Source organism: Oryctolagus cuniculus, chromosome 7 (assembly GCF_964237555.1).
Source record: "Oryctolagus cuniculus chromosome 7, mOryCun1.1, whole genome shotgun sequence".
Lineage (NCBI taxonomy): Eukaryota > Metazoa > Chordata > Mammalia > Lagomorpha > Leporidae > Oryctolagus > Oryctolagus cuniculus.
Genome location: NC_091438.1, coordinates 17,253,680 through 17,270,900, shown reverse-complemented (window position 1 = coordinate 17,270,900; position 17,221 = coordinate 17,253,680). Strand labels below are relative to the sequence as shown.

At 50.0% G+C, this 17,221-nt stretch overlaps 1 long non-coding RNA gene and 1 pseudogene across 1 annotated transcript in view; both read left to right on the top strand.

The window, feature by feature from the left end:
- LOC100342594 (nucleoporin SEH1-like) overlaps positions 1-7,651 on the top strand; it is a 28,133-nt pseudogene extending 20,482 nt beyond the window's left edge.
- Positions 1-17,221, top strand: part of LOC127485670 (uncharacterized) — a 401,588-nt gene that overhangs the window by 190,149 nt on the left and 194,218 nt on the right. The gene's annotated exons all lie outside the window — the stretch shown is intronic.

Below are 17,221 nucleotides of genomic sequence, written 5' to 3'. Positions count from 1 at the left end.
TGGGTCCCTGCCACCTGCCACCCGTGTGGGAGCCCTGGATTGAATTCCTGGCCTTGCTCTGCCCTAGCCCTGGCTGTTGTGACCATTTGGGGAGTGAACCAGCAGATGGGAGGTCTCTCTTTTTATCTTTGTGTCTGTGTCTCTCTCTTTCAAATAAATAGATTAAAAAAAAATAAAAGCCTTGGATATTTTGGGGTCTCATCAAACTCCTTTCCTTATGTTGTTCTTTTTTTCTCTTTTCTCCTTCAATTTGGGATTATGATAATGAGATAACAGTACACCTAAAAAGACAAAAATTAAGATGCAAAGTTTATTTAACTTCTGTTGTTCTAATATTTTCAAAATCACTTTGTCCCTCTTAGTACCACTAATAATCACTCTGAGATTGATCATCCTACTTCTTTCTTAAACAAATTATAAACACCAATTATATGCATGTTTTACTTTCATTATAAAGCTGAATTACTAAACTGATGCATATTGAAAGGTTCACATGAACTTTACTGTACTATCTTCAAGAAAATTCATTGTATTTTTTCTTATATTTGTGTAGTCTGTTGCAACAAAGAAACAAAGTGAATAGAGAGTAATTGGATTTCTTCCATGTATTTGATAAAATGCTTCATTATTGTTTGGGGTACATAAGGGAATGATAGATTATGAATTATTATATTATTGGGTTTTATTTTGAAATATTAAGGTTGTGAATTGCAGAAACCTATTGACGCTATTGTAAGTAAAAGAAAGGAAGGCCTATTTTCAAGTGACCCGAATCTCTCAGCAGATCTCATTTCAGGAATATGGCTGGGCCCTTGCAGAATCATGAAATGAGAGACTTGCCATCTGGACACGCTCTCCATCTCTGCTTTTGTCTTGATTTGCAGGAAGAACAGCAGTAATGGTGATGGTGACTATTGGTGGCATCAACCCCCCTCGAAGGGTGGTGAGGATTCAATAGATTAACATTGTGAAATGCTCAGAACAGCGCCTGATTGTAGCATTCTGTATAAGGCTCGTTAGGTGACTCTTGCTCTCTCTCTCTCTGCAACCTGGCTGGTTTCCACTTCTTTCCCATGCCGTGGGAAATATTCCTGACGTCAGCCCATCTTAAAATCCAGCACCCACACAGGTTTGGACTTTTTCTTTCCCAGGAACAAAAATTGACAGCCTGGCTCAGGGGCCCACCCTGCGGTGAACTGGGGCCAGACAGTGGGACCAAAACATACAAATCATTCTTCTCACTGCAGTCTTGTGAAAAGGGGACTGCTTCCTGGGCTGGCAGGCCTACAGGTGACAAGCAGGGCACTTTTGGTATACCCATGGATTGGAGTCCCAGACTAGATGAATATCTAGAAGGAGTGACCACTGCATGGAGGCCGACCTCATGCTCAAAGGAACAGAGAACGTGTGAGATCAGGGAACCAAGACAAGGCCCGGGCAGGATGAGAATGGTGTCTTAGTGCAACATCCTGTACTTGAGTCTGAAACATTCCGTGGGAAAATAAGGTTTTGCAGAAATATAGAGGAGGAAAGTGAAAGACTTGAATTCCAATAGGATCCCTAAGTCATGAGTGAGGAAGTAGAGGAGAGGAGAGGGAAGGAGAGGGGAAGAGGAGAGGGGAGGGGAGGGGGGAAGAGAGAAGTGGGGGGGGAGAGGGGAGGAGAGAAGGAGAGGAGAGGAGAGGAGGAGAGGGGAGAGAAGGCGTGATGATGGCAGGGTGATACCGGGAATGAAAGAGATGGCAGTCCAAGGTAAACTGTGCTACTTCAATCACCCCTCTAATACTATATTCCATCCTGGGCATGTATCATTTTAAGAACACTATAGGTAAACTGAGTCCCTTCAGTTTGGTGATGGTAAAGGATCCAGAAAGTATGTCACGTGAGAACACTTTATTTATTTATTTTACAGGCAGACTTAGACAGCGAGAGAGAGAGAGAGACAGAGAGAAAGGTCTTCCTTTTCCATTGGTTCACTCCCCAAATGGCTGCTATGGCCAGAGGGCTGCAGCCAGTGTGGTGCGCAGATCTGAAGCCAGGAGCTAGGTGCTTCCTCCTGGTCTCCCATGCGGGTGCAGGGCCCAAGCACTTGGGCCATCCACCACTGCCTTCCCGGGCCACAGCAGAGAGCTGGACTAGAAGAGGAGCAACCTGGACAGAACTTGGTTCCCCAACCAGGACTAGAACCCGGGGTACAGATGCCACAGGCAGAGGATTAGCCAAGTGAGCCGCAGTGCTGGCCATGAAAACATTTAAGACCCCAAAAGAACCTGGTGAGTAAGGGATTCTCTAAAAGTAACCAATAAATACATCTGTGGTGTTTGTAGATAGAAAAAAAAATTCTGATTCAAACTGCTTTTAATGGTAAAAGTAATTTGAACAAGGTCTGGGCTCGGTCATCCTTGGTGAGCTGGTCAATGCTAACAATAGTATAGTGTAAAGCAGGATTGCTAGGGATTCAATTGTGTCCCCGAAATCCAAATGTTGAAGTCCTAATCTCCAGGGCCTCAGGACATGACCTAGTCAGAAATAGGGTTGTAGGGGCCAGTACTGTGGTGTAGTGGGTACACTAGGCCTGTGGCGCCTGCATTCCATATGGGAACTGGTTCAAGTCCCGGCTGCTCCACTTCTGATCCAGCTCTCTGCTATGGCTTGGGAAAGCCATAGAAGATGGCCCAAGTCCTTGGGCCCCTGCACCCACATGGGAGAACTGGAAGGAGCTCCTGGCTCCTGGCTTCAGATCAGCCCAGCTCCAGTCGTTGTGGCCATTTGGGGAATGAACCAGTGGATGGAAGACTTCTCTCTCTCTCTCTCTCTCTCTCTCTGCCTCTCTGTAACTCTGCCTTTCAAATAAATAATCTTAAAAAAAAAAGAGAGAGAGAGAGAGAGAAAGTAATAGGGTTGTGGCAGGCCTGGGGCAAGCCCTCATCCAGCATGCCTGGTGTCCTCACCAGAGGGGACATTAGGCACACAGATGTGGATAGAGGGAAGATGAGGTAGAGACCAGTGGAGAGACAGCCTTCTACACATGGGAGAGAGAGGCCTGGGCAGACTCTCCCCTCACAGCCCTCAGAGGAAACCAACCCTGGCAACACATTAAATGCAGAGTGTAGCCTGCAAGACTGTGAGAGAATACAGCAAGTTCATGGTATTTTCTTTTTTTTTCTTTTTCTTTTTTGTTATAGGCAGAGTTAGACAGTGAGAGAGAGGAGACAGAGAGAAAGGTAGAAAGGTCTTCCTTTTCCATTGGTTCATCCCCCAAATGGCTGCTACAGCCAGCGCTGTGCTGATCTGAAGCCAGGAGCCAGGTGCTTCTTCCTGGTCTCCCATGTAGGTGTAGGGCCCAAGCCCTTGGGCCATCCTCCACTGCCTGCCCAGGCTACAGAAGAGAGCTGGACTGGAAGAGGAGCAACCAGGACTGAATCCAGTGCCCCAACCGGGACTAGAACTGGAATGCCGGCTCCGCAGGTGGAGGATTAGCCAAGTGAGCCACAGTGCCAGCCTTTATGGTATTTTCTTACAGCAGCCCTGTGAAACCAATACCTGAGTTCTTGCTAGATGCACATTCTGGCTTGGGATTCTGCAGCGCGAACCATCTCCCAGGGCTGCCGATACTGTGGGTTCTCACACCACACTTTGACTTGGAAGAGTCTGGTGGGTCCTTACCAACCACGTGGGAGACTGGATGGAGTTTCTGGCTCCTGGCTTCCATCCTGCCTTGCCCCAAGTGTTGCAAGCATTTGGGGAATGAACCAGTGGATGTAAGGTTGGTTTATCTCTCTCTCTGTCAGTCTTTCCCTCCCTCTGTTACTCCGACTTTCAAGTAAATAAACAAATTTGTTTAAAAAATTAGAAAAATTAGGCTGGAAATGAATAGAGAATTTTTTTTAAATATCTAAAGGATGTGGCTTTTAAAATGTTTTTTATTTTAAGAGCAACAGGCAGAAAGATAGAGAGAGACAGAGATTCATTGGTTCACTCCCCAAATCCCACAACCCCCAAGGCTGGACTGGGCTGAAGCCAGGAGCCAGGAACTCAATCCAGGTCTCCCACACGGGTGTGGCAGGGACTCAAGTACCTGAGCCTCCCAGGGCCTCAACAGAAAGCCAGAATCAGAAGCAGGGCCAGGATTTGAATCCAGATACCCTGATATGGCATGTGGGCACCTCAAGCAATATCTTAACTCCTTGCCAAACATGTGCTTCCAAGTAGACTTCGTGTTGAAGAGAAAATAAGATAACCTCCGGAGTCAATTTAAATGAATGTTTTTTAAATATACATAAGGAAACAAACATAGGAAGAATATCCCTGTGTTCCTAAGTAATTATACAACTCTAAATAAAAGCTTAGAAAGCAAAATACAGCTAGAAAAGTTCAATTCAAATTAAGTTTAATTTTAGATTGTGTTTCATTGAAATTAAAACTTATAACATATGTCTTGCCTGTTACAGGAAAGCTTTTTCTTTAAAAAAAAAAAGTTCACTAGACTATATTGCTTATGTCCTTTGTGACTGCTTGAATCTCCCAGCCCTAGTTTTGAATTTAACATATCATTTAAATATCTATTAGTACACTATACCATAAGTTGGTGTAACATGTATTAGATTCCCCTCCATTTGACATCATTTATCATTTATTTAATCTACCCATGCTTTTTTCATTATTTACTGAAATGGCAATAGTAACAGGTTGTCATCCTGTATAGACATATATTAATTGTTCTTATTTTAATACACTTTTCATATTCTGTGTAATATAATTAACACATAAATTAAATTTTATTTTTATTTAAGAGGCAGAGCTCCCACCCACTGACTCACTGTACAAAGGCCTGCAATGGCCAGGGCTGCTGATCAGAACTAGGTGACCCACGTTGGTGGGAGGACCCCAGCCACCTGAGTCATCACCATTTCCTTCCAGCACGGTCTGCTGGAGTGGTAACCTGGAGTCAGGAGCCAGAGGTGGGCATCAAACCAAGGCAAATCCAGACACCACAATCAGCACCTTCACAAAGAGGACAGATGCCTGCCCCCTAATATTAGAATACTACATAAAAGTAGGAACACAAAATTTTAAAATATTATCATATCAAATAAAGCAGCATATTAAATGAATAGTATACCACAGCTAAGATCAGTTTACTTTAAGAAGGAAAGGATGGCCCAACATTAGATATCTTTTTTTTTTTTTTGACAGGCAGAGTGGACAGTGAGAGAGAGAGAGACAGAGAGAAAGATCTTCCTTTACCGTTGGTTCACCCTCCAATGGCCGCCACGGCTGGCACGCTGTGGCTGGCACACTATGCTTATCCGAAGCCAGGAGCCAGGTGCTTCTCCTGGTCTCCCATGGGGTGCAGGGCCCAAGCACTTGGACCATCCTCCACTGCACTCCCGGGCCACAACAGAGAGCTGGACTGGAAGAGGGGCAACCAGGACAGAATCCTGCACCCTGACCGGGACTAGAACCCTGTGTGCCGGCGCTGCAGGTGGAGGATTAGCCTATTGAGCCGCGGCGCTGGCCTAGATATCTTTTTTTTAAATTAATTTGTTTAGGGGCCAGTGCAGTGGCCTAGTGGGTAAAGTCACCACCTGCAGTGCCGGCATCCAATATGGGTGCCAGTTCAAGACCCGGCTGCTCCACTTCCAATCCAGCTCTCTGCTATGGCCTGGGAAAGCAATAGAAGATGGCTCAAGTCCTTGGGCCCCTGTACCTATGTGGGAAGACCCAGAAGAAGCTCCTGGCTCCTGGCTCCTGACTCCTGGCTTCGGATTGGCCCAGCTCTAGCTGTTGCGGCTAATTGGAGAGTGAACCAGTGGATGGAAGACCTCTTTCTCTCTCTGTCTCTCCTTCTCTCTGTGTGTAACTCTGACTTTCAAATAGATAAATAAATCTAAAAAAAACACACACACACAGCATTCGACCTTTAAAAAAATAATAATTAATTAATTAGTTTCTTTGCCTGGCAGAGACAGGGAGGGAGAGGGCTCTTCCATCCCCCGGCTCACTCCCCCAGATGCCTGCTACAGCCTGGGCTGGGCTGAGGCTGAAGCTGGGAGCCTGGAATTCCATCCAGGTCTCCATGTGGGTGGCAGGAATACAATTACTTGAGCCACCAGCACTGCCTCCCAGGGTCTGCATTAGGGAGCTGTAGTCAGGAGCTGGTACTCTGCTATGGGATGTGGGTGTCTTAACCGCTAGGCTAAGAGCTCACCCCAGGTATAAATAGTTTAACAAAGGAAAACAAAATTATCCTAGCAACTCAGTCCTGAGCAAGCACGTGTTAAAACTTAGCAGACTGCATGCGCCCTGCCTGTTAGGGCGGCGGGGTCTCGGCGGGCTGCGGGTCCTGCCCCACAGCCCTCCTCGGAGGCGGGAGGGGTGCACGGAAGAGGCACGAGCGGGCGGCAGCCAGGTTTGTGGGTCACAGCACCGCGGCGGACCACAAGGATCTCATCCATGATGTCTTTCAACTTCCATGGCCGGCAGATGGCGATTTGCTCCAGCGACCAGGACGTCAAGGTCTGCGATAAAAGTGAAAGTGGGGATTGTACTGCTAGTCGGAAGACACGTAGTGGATCTGAATGGCGTGTGACCTGGGCCCATCCTGAGTTTGGACAGGTTTTGGCTTCCTGTTCTTTTGACCGAAAAGCTGCTGCGTGGGAGTAAATAGTAGGAGAGTCAAAGGATAAACTGCGAGGACAGAGTCCCTGGGTTAAGAGAACAACTCTAGTGCATAGCAGAACATCCGTTACTGATGTGAAAGTTGCTCTGAAGCATATGGGTCTTGTGTCGGCTACTTGCTCAGCAGATGGTATAGTGAGGATATATGAGGCCCCAGATGCTATGAATCTTAGTCAGGGGTCCCTGCAGCATGAGATCTCGTGTCAGCTAAGCTGTAGTTGTATTTCTTGGAACCTTCAAGCTCTCGTGTTCATTCTCCCAGGAGAGCTGTAGGGAGTGATGACAATAGTCCAAATGCAATGGCCAAAGTTCAGATTTTTGAATATAATGAAAACACCAGGAAATATGCAAAAGCTGAAACTCTTATGACAATCACTGATCCTGTTCATGATACTGCATTTGCTCCAAACTTGGGAAGATCTTTCCATATTCTAGCAATAGCAACCAAAGATGTGAGGATTTTTACACTAAAACCTGTGAGGAAAGAACTTACTTCATCTGGTGGACCAACAAAATTTGAAATCCATGTAGCGGCTCAGTTTGATAATCACAATTCTCAGGTCTGGAGAGTGAGCTGGAATATAATAGGAACAGTGCTAGCATCTTCAGGAGATGATGGCAGTGTACGATTGTGGATAGTTAATTATATAGACAATTGGAAGTGCACTGGTATTTTGAAAGGTAATGGGAGCCCAGTCAATGGGAGTTCTCAGCAGGGAAATGTAAATCCTTCCCTAGGTTCAAATATTACAAATCTTCAAAATTCATAAAATGGATTTTCTGCTGCCAGAAAGCACAGCTGAGTACAAGCTACCTGGAGTGACTTTGTTGTTTTGCTGCTTGTTGCATGCACACAGGAATGGAAAGCAAACTCCTTTTCCCCTTCCCCAGTGCCGTTTGACCTCTACCAAGATACACCAGCAGCCTGCTTGCTACTAACCACAGTCCAAAAGGCCTTTAAAGATGCAGTGGATATCAATGTGTTTGTACTAGTCAGTTTATTGACACTACTTAAACTTTTGAGATATAAATGGAGAGGCTTTTTGTTGAGACTTTGTCAGCAAAACAATTTTCTGAAATGTTCTTGAAACTAACTTGGTTTAAAAATTAGAAAAATCCTTACTATCCTTCTGAGCAGTGGCGAGGAAGGAAAATACCATTTTACTCCCTTTGGAGAATGTAGGCATGTTTCTTTTGTTTTCTAAAACAGCAAAAATGATGAATTTTTGTAAGTTTAATTTGAAGATTGAATAAATATCTTTCATAAAGAAAACTTAGCAGTCATTTCTGATTACATCCCAAAACTGATTTTCAAATGATGCAGTTTTTTTTTTTTTTTTTTTTTTTTTTACAGGCAGAGTGGATAGTCAGAGAGACAGAGAGAAAGGTCTTCCTTTTGCTGTTGGTTCACCCTCCAATGGCCACCACGGCTGGCGTGCTGTGGCCGGCACACCGGTGTATAATAACATTTAATTTCCATAGGTCTACGAATATTTGGACATTCTTTTCATTATTGATTTCTAGTTTAATTGCATTATGGTCAGAAAAGATATTTGAATTCAATGATTGTCGATTTGTTCAGATTTGTTGTGTGGGGGTGGCACTGTGGTGCCATGTATTAAGCTATTGCTAGGGATGCCCACTTTCTTGGGGTCAGTGCTATGGCATAGTGGGTAAAGCTGCTGCCTGCAATGTCAGTTTCCCATATGGGTGCTGGTTCGAGTCCTGGCTGCTCCACTTCCAGTCCACCTTTCTGCTACAGCCTGGGAAAGCAGTAGAGGATGGCCCAAGACCTTGGGTCCCTGCACTCGTGTGAGAAACCCAGAAGAAACTCTTGGCTTCTGGCTTCGGATCAGTGCAGCTCCCACTATTGTGGCCATCTGGGGAGTGAACCAGTGGATGGAAGATCTCGCTCTCTCGCTCTCTCTCTCTGCCTCTTCTTTTCTCTCTGTGTAACTCTGACTTTCAAGTAAATAAATAAATCTTAAAGAGAGAGAGAGAGAGAGAGAGAGAGAGAGAGAAAGAAAGAAAGGATGCCCCTTTCCATATTGGAAGGCCTGGTTTGACTGCCAGTTATTCTGTGCTTCCCACTCAACTTCCGAATACTAATGTACCTGGGAGGTGTTGAGTGATGGCCCAAGTACTTGGGTTCCTGCCACCCATGTGGGAGACAGGATGGAGTTTCTGGCTCCTGGGTTCTGCATGGCTTGGTTCTGACCATTGCGGCCATTTGTGGGATTGAACCAGCAGATATAAAAATAAACAAACAAATAAATCATCTTTTTTTAAAAGAAATAGTATTTCTGGGGCCAGCACTGTGGCGTAGTAGGTTAATCCTCTGCCTGCTGCACCAGCATCCCATATGGGTGCCGGTTGTAGACCCGGCTGCTCCTCTTCTGATACAGCTCTCTGCTAATGGCCAGGGGAAGCGGTGGAAGATGCCCAAGCCTTTGGGCCCCTGCACCCATGTGGGAGACCTGGAGGAGGCTCCTGGCTCCTGGCTTTGGATCGGCACAGCTCTGGTTTTTGTAGCCAACTGGGGATTGAACCAACAGAAGGAAGACCTTTCTGTCTCTCCCTCTCTCTGTCTGTAACTCTACCTCTCAAATAAATAAAAATAAATAAATTTTTAAAAATGGTGTTTCTAATTTTTAACAATTACTTGTTGTGTGGCCTAACATATAATCTATCTTGGGAGATTTTCCATGTGTGCTTGAGAAGTGTTATGTATTCTGCACATGCTTCTTTTCAATTACAAATTCAAGGTCAAGAAAAATAAAGTCAGGCAAAGCTGAAAAGGATACTACAGTAATGATTGAGAATTTGTTTGGACTCCAGATAATGATAGCTACTCCTAGCAGATAACATTTATTTTTCTATGGAATTCTTTTTTATGGAATAAAATTCTTTTTACGGAATAGAATTTCCTTAAGTTAATATTTTAATAATATGCAGATCTCTCTAAACGTACTGTTTTCCTTACAAATAATAACTTAATGGAGGATGGGAAGAAAAGGCAGTCACACTATTTTAGAAAGTGCAATTGAGTGGAAAGAAATGATGGGATGGAGAGAAATTCATTACTTATTGGAATTCCAAAACACTGGCTTTTGTGATAGTTAAATATAGAGAGGAAAACAAATCGAAGTGAAATTCATATCACGATCTATGGTCTCTGTAAATTTAAATTGTTTTTCTTTAGTTATAACCCAAATAGACTGTGTCAGTGTGTGCACAAACCCTATCTCCTGTACATACCATGTCATAAACGCTGCTGGTGGCTTCAAATGTCTGTTACACACAATTTGCAATAAGGCAAGTGACCACACTCTGTCCCCTTCCCAAGAACCTGATCATTATCTCTGTATTACAGAAAGATGGCTATTTCTTTCCTTAAGGGCATTTCATGGAGTTTAAGGGGAGCACCAGCCCTCTATCTGGACACCATCAGCACCTAAATGAGATTTAAAAAGCATGGACATCCATGCTACAGTATGGATGAACACTGAGGATGTTATGCTAAGTGAAATAAGCCAGCCACAGAAGGTGAAATGCTGTGTGAGTCCACTTCTCAGAGGCTCCTGGAGGAGTCAAGGTCAGAGACAGATGGAGGGTGCTGGTTGCCAGGAGCGTGAGGGAGGGGACAGGGAGGGCAGCTTAGAGTAGACAGAGTTGCAGTTTGGAAAGATGAAGAAGTCTGGCAGTGGATGGTACTGACGCTGTACAATAATGTGAATGTCCTTAATGCCACAGAAGTGGACATTTTAAAACAAAATTGTCAATTTTATGTCAGGTGTATTTTATAACATTTTTTAAAAGAGGCCTTAACACAAATGACTGAAGGAAGTGTGAAAATAAAGGAGACTTTGGAGAAAAATTACATAGCTGGTAGAAGCATTTTCCACTAGGAATGTATCCCCACCTCCACAAAAATTGTAATTTGATAAAAACATCCGTGGGTGATTCAGTCCATGGAGATCCCTAGAACACACTCTGTGCTGTTGGGGAAGGTATTCTCTGTGCTATAAACTTTAGAATCTTGAAATCAGATCTGGACAGGATCTGACTTCAAGTCTGGAAAATAGTGATCTATATTATAAGACTTCCAATACGTTGAAATTAAAATCTGGTTAGTAACTTTTTAAAAAACTATATAGACTTTACCAACAGGAGTCACTGTGCACTTACTCCTCATGTAGGATCTCTATCCTTAATGTGCTGTACATTGAGATTTAATGCTATAACGAGTACTCAAACAATATATTTCACTTTGTGTTTCTATGGGGGTGCAAACTGTTGAAATCCTTACTTAATGCATACTAAACTGATCCTCTGTAAAAAAAAAAAAAAAAAAAGAAAAAAGAAAAAAAAAAAAAGAAATTATCAATTCCCAACTTGACTCTCACTGGGATTAAACATGACAATAGGTCTGCTCTGATTTCATCATCATTTAAAAAAATCATCTATTATTTTTCACTTTATGTTTCTGTGTGGGAGCAAACTGTTGAAATCCATACTTAATGTATACTAAGCTGATCTTCTGTATATTAAGATAATCGAAAATGAATCATGATGTGAATGGAAGGGGAGAGGGAGTGGGAAAGGGGAGGGTTGTGGGTGGGAGGGACGGTATGGGGGGGGAAGCCATTGTAATCCATAAGTCGTACTTTGGAAAATTATATGCATTAAATAAAAGTTTAAAAAAAAACTATATAGAAGAAACATAGATTTTATCTCTGGTATCTGGCACATCTCTCCTTATGCCCACATGTCTACTGATAAGGATGTTTAATCCATATTTGAAAAATCCACTATAAAATTCCAGATCGGAATGGTTAAAATTGCCAACTGCAAGAAAACATAATTAGAGTCACATAAGTAAAGACTTATCACAACACATGGAGCAGGGCAACAGGGACAACACTGTGCTGGCCTCACTTCTTTTACAAGGAGACACAATCATTTTCTTGGAATCTAAAGAGCCCACCATTGACAAGGTTAAAGATGTCAGCACAGAGCACTGACACAAGTCAAAGTGGATTCTCTAGCAAAGTGTAGTCAGCATTGGGTCTTCCAGTGAAGGAATCCTTAGGATACTTGGTTCACTGGTGATTCTCGACTGTAGTGTGACATGATAGTGACAAAAGGATTTATGGCAGGCAGAGGGATGAGCGTGGAAATCCCTCTCCAAAGTTCCATATCCAGAGAACAAGGTGAGATAATCAGACGGCAGCCCAGATAAATCAGTCACAGTAATAAGTGAAGCTGGGGGCAATTCCCCTTTCAAAGGCAAAAACTCTTTTTTTTTTTTTTTAATTTTTTTAATAGGCAGAGTTAGACAATGAGAGAGAAAGAGACAGAAAGGTCTTCCCTCCGTTGGTTCACCCCCCAAATGGCCACTGCGGCTGGTGCATCTGAAGCCAGGAGCCAGGTGCCTCACCCTGATCTCCCATGCAGGTGCAGGACTCAGCACTTGGGCCATCCTCCACTGCCTTCCTGGGGCACAGCAGAGAGCTGCACTGGAAGAGGAGCAACCAGGACAGAACCAGTGCCCCAACCAGGACTAGAACCTGGGGTGCCAGCGCCGCAGGCCGAGGATTAGCCTCATGAGCCCCAGTGCCAGCCTCAAAGGCAAAAACTCTTAAGTAGAAGTAGAAACCAAAACATAGTCATAAAAGATAAAATTAAGTGAAATGCTTCACAGTGAAAGAATGGTCAAAGAATCCAAGAGGCCAAATATCATCACAAAAAGGTATATAATTTCACTGGCAGAAGCACGCAGAGAGTCATTTTATACTAAGAGTTATGTCACAGATTTCATAGCAGTGTTCTTGCAGGAGTGTTTAATAACACCAGACAATGATACAACAAAACACCTGCAGAAACATGGTTTGAAATACTAACATGCACTTCCAGGAAGAAATAGCAATAGAATTAGAAAAAAAAAAGATTTATTTATTTGAAAGAGTTACAGAGAGAGAGAGAGAGGTCTTCCATCTGCTGGTTTACTCCCCAAATGGCTACAACAGCTGGGGCTGGGCCAGGCCAATGCCAGGAGCCAGAAGCTTCTTCCAGGTGCCGCATGTGAATGCAGGGGCCCAAGCACTTGGGCCATCTTCTGCTGCTTTCCCAGGCACACTAGCAAGGAGCTGGGTGGAAAGTAGAGCAGCCAGTATTCGAACCGGTGCCCATACAGGATGCTGGCATTGCATGCAGCGGCTGAACCCACTATGCTTAAACTATTCCAACAATGGAATATTTGAAGTACAGCTTTGAATCGGAGGAAACAGTCAGAAGGAATAAGCTAAGCAAAACTTAAGCCTCCACTAGGCAGACGCAGGTAGAGCTTGGATATCCTTCTGGGTGGTGTTGGCTGCTGCTGGTGGGGGGTGGAGGGTTGGTCTTTTACAATCGGAACCTGGTGGGAGCAGGTGTATCACTCCTCGGCCTTTTGGCTGAGATCAGGAGTGGAGAGCGGGTGATACTCCAAGTCTCTTGGTGGCATGTTGAACCTGCAGCTTCACCTGGCAGCAACAAGAATTAATGAATGAGGTGGGGCTTATCAGCAGTCTCACACTGAGGTCCCCTGCTTCAGCCCCGCTGGCCGAACAATAACCAAGTGGAAATGATAGGACTAAAACACGCAGTAAGCTTAAAAAACTTGCTGAGTGGGCCAAGTGGTCGAGTGGTGATGATGTAGGAAGGAGCCGGTGATCTCGAGGACCCGACAGTAGAATGTAACCAATCGGAAAAACAGAGAGAAAATAGGCTGAAACAAAATGAAGAAAATCTCATGGCTCTGTAGTTTAATAAGGTAAATTTGTATAAGAATTATAGAAGGAGAGGAGAGAAAGTAGGATTGAAAACCTATCTAGGGGCTGGCGCTGTGGCATAGTAGGTAAAGACGCAGTCTGCAGTGCCAGCATCCCATATGGGTGCCGGTTCGAGTCCTGGATGCTCCACTTCCCATCCAGCTCTCTGCTACAACCTAGGAATAGCAGTGGAAGATGGCCCAAGTCCTTGGGCCCCTGCACCTGCATGGGAGACCCAGAAGAAGCTCTTGGCTCCTGGCTTTGGATAGGCTCAGCTCTGGCGGGGGTCGCAGAGGGGCGGGGCCAGCAGGGGCGGGGGCGGGGGGGCTGCGCCTGGCCCTCACAGAGCTTCCCGGGCAGCCCTGGGTGCTGCACGGTCCGCACCCACCTGTCACCCACCCACCCGTCCGTCCATCACCCATCACCCACCCATCTGTCCACCCCGCCCCTGCCCCGCCGCACGGACCACCTGGGCGCCAGGGCTCAGCCCCCACTCAGGCCAGAACATCTGCGGGGTCCCCTCCTGCTGCTGTGGGACCCCCAGGTGAGTACCCTCGCACCAGCCTCCCTGCCCCCGCTGCCTCCGGGGCCCTCAGCCCTGCCCCGTGGACCCCCGCCGCCCGCGGACCCGCCCCCCGGCCTGGCTCAGCCCTGCCTCCCAGCGCAGCATCTTTGGCCTGGCACGCGAGGCTCCCTCACTTCCTCCCGCCCCGCCTTGGCCACCGCCACAGCCACGGCCACGGCTCCAAGCCCGGTCCACCCCGCACAGGCGGTCAAGCAGGGCCCAGCCAAGCTCAGAGCTCCCCAAGAGCTCCTGGGTGCGACCCCCGGGGGCCGATGCCCCTCTCTGAGCGCCCGGGGAGGGTGGACATCCGGCCGCTGGCCTGGGAGAAGGCGGGGCCGGAGGCGCCAACAGACAGTGTCCTCGCTGGGGCGGGCCACTCATTCATTCATTCACTCATTCATTCATTCATTCACTCACTGGCCCGCCCAGGAGCCCAGCCCAGCCCCCCTCTGCGCAGCGTCCAGGGCGGGGCCGAGGAGGCGCTCCTGGCCCCGCGGCCCCCGCCTGACCCGGCCCCACCCCCGCCGACATTCCCGCCCGGCTCCGGGACACATTCCGTGGTTTGCAGCAGACTGGCCAGCTCCTCAGAGCCTCAGATGTGGGTACAGTGGGCGGCGGCCGAGGGCCAGGCGACAGAGCACCCCGACCCCCACCCCAGCGCCGGCACACAGCAGGGGATGCGGCGGGTGGCACTCAGACAGGCACGGGGGCATCCGCCTGCCTAAACCCAGACATGGCTCCCTAGGGCCTCGCCCAGCCACCCTCAGCTCCATCCCACCCCAGGGCCTTTGCACAGCCGCACCGCACCTTCGGCTCCCAGACCTCAGACCCTCCGCCAGCGTCCCCTCCTCAGCGCCGGCCCCGTGCCCACGAGCCCCCGGCCTGGCTGCAGGTTCACGGCAGAGCCTCCTGGGGGTCCGACCACAGCCGCCCCCGTGTGCCGTCCTGCAGTTCCAGCCTGGGCAGCGGCCTCGCGTGGGCAGAGGAGACCAAGGCTGGAGGTGGCCAGTGCCTGTTCTTAGCCCCGTGGGTCCGTGCTCTCGCTTCCTCTGTGCCACCCCCCGCCCCCACGGAAAGGACAAAGCCACTTAAGCAGCTTTCGCGGCCACACTGGCTACGGGTCCTGTTTTCCTGCCCTGGATCCCGGCTGGCCCCGTGTAGACGCTGCTCCTGTAGACGTCGCGGCTCCACTGGGCTCGAATGCCTCCCATGAAGGGGATGCACAAAAGGCTGGCGTGGTCCTGGTGGGCACGTGGCCCCTCCCCGGTCCCAGGGCGGCCACACTGTGCTGGGGGCCTGGTGAGGGGGTGACGCGGCTCAGGGCTCCTGCTGAGCGCTGAGAAGGGGCGAGCGCCCAGGTGCCCCCAGGCCTCACCTCTGCAGGAGCCCCCACTGAGGTGCGCCCCTGGCTCGCTGCGGGGGGCATAATCCCCCCTGGACGCGAGCCTGGGCCTCTGCTGTGGGGCCTCCCTGACCCCCTCCCCGCTCTGCTCCAGCCTTGCCGGCCTCCTGGCTCCGTACTGCCCCAGGACCTTTGCACCAGCCGTGACCTCAGCCCCCTTTTCTCTTTGTCCGGTTCGCCAGCTGCCTGGACTCGGCTCTGCGGCCACCCAGGCGCACGCGGGCCCCTGCCCCACCACGCCATCCCCACCTGCCCTTCTCTTGAGACTGGGTGGGGATATAGTAGGCACATGATAAATACTGGCCAATGGGAGACCGAGAGCTGAAGCTGACCCCGGAACTCGGCACTGGGGACTGGGGACCCCCACCTCCACCCAGCGGCTGCAGGGGACCGGGCCCTGGAGCCACTGCCATGAGACGCAGGCCGCTTCCCGGAGGGGGACGAGACCTGGCACCCGGCCCCAGGCTCTGAGTCCCTGGGTGGACGGCCCGGGCCTCTCCCGGCCCCCAGCCTAGCGCCACGGCCCCAAGCCTGACCCAGAATCTCTCCCTCCCCCACGTTGTGGTCCCAGCCCCGGGGGGCCATGCCCTGGCCCCCTAGAAGCTTCTAGAAGGGCGCCCAAGCTTAGCGGAGATGCACCAGCCCTGCTCCACGCGGCCACCCCCGGCCCTGCCTGGAGCCCCCGGGGGCCGCCTGCCCATAGACCAACCCCCCCCCCCCGGGGCCTCAGGGGCCCAGCCGAGCCGGCCACATGGCCCCGGGGCCACAACGCTGGCCCACGTCGGCCCGGCGCCCACTCACCATCCACCACATCTTGGCCGTCATGTGGTAGCACAGCTGCCACTTCACCGCGGCCTCGCCAGCTTTGCTGGGCACCGGGGCGCCCAGCACCTTCATGCTGGTGCAGGGCGCGCGGCCAACCCTACCCCTGCCAGGCCGCGGGCTCAGTGCGCACGGCCTGCATGGCCTGGGACTCACGGAGCTGGAGGAGAGGGAGAGATGGAGGGGGCGGCTGCAATAGGTCTCCGGCTGGTCGGTGAGTGGCCACCCATGGCACCGGGCTGCAGGGGCGGCCGCGGCTCTGACTGGGAGCAGGCCCCCTCCCCAGCCCCCCGGGAGGGAGCAGCTGTCCCCAGCCCCGCCTCCCGCTTGCCAGCTCCTGTGCCCTGCCAGGCTCACAGGGCCCGCGGAGCCGCCGGACCCCTCCCACCACCTTCCACAGCCCCTTCCTGGAGGCCGAGGGCCTGGGCTGGGGGAGGGGGCACCCTCCGCACAGGGAAGAGGGGCCAGGACCCTGGGGCTGCGGGCGCTGAGGCGGCCATGCACGCATGGGGCGGCCTTCAGGGCAGGACCTCGGGGGACCCCGGGGGCTCTGGAGCGGCCTTGGCTGCCTCTGCGTTGGGCAGCGGGGCGGCCACGGGGCTGGGGGGACGGTTGGCAGCTGGAGGGCGCCCCCTCCTCCAGGGCCCACCCCGCGTCGCGACTCCCCCAGGAGGGCGCCTCCTCCCTCGGGCCCCGGGGACTCCCACGCGAGCTCCAGAGCCGGCCGGGGGGCCCAGGAGGCAGTGCCCTGTCCGCACCCGGCCCCCGCACCTGGACCGCACCAGGCCCTGGCGAGGAAAAGCCGGGCGAGGCGCTCGTGCCCAGGACAGCGCGGATGCGGCGCGTGCGGGACTTGTTGCGGAGGCCCCGCCCCGTGGCGTCATTTGCCTCTGAGCCTCCTGGTCGCTGCCAACGAGGACTCCAGGGCTGTGCTGGACC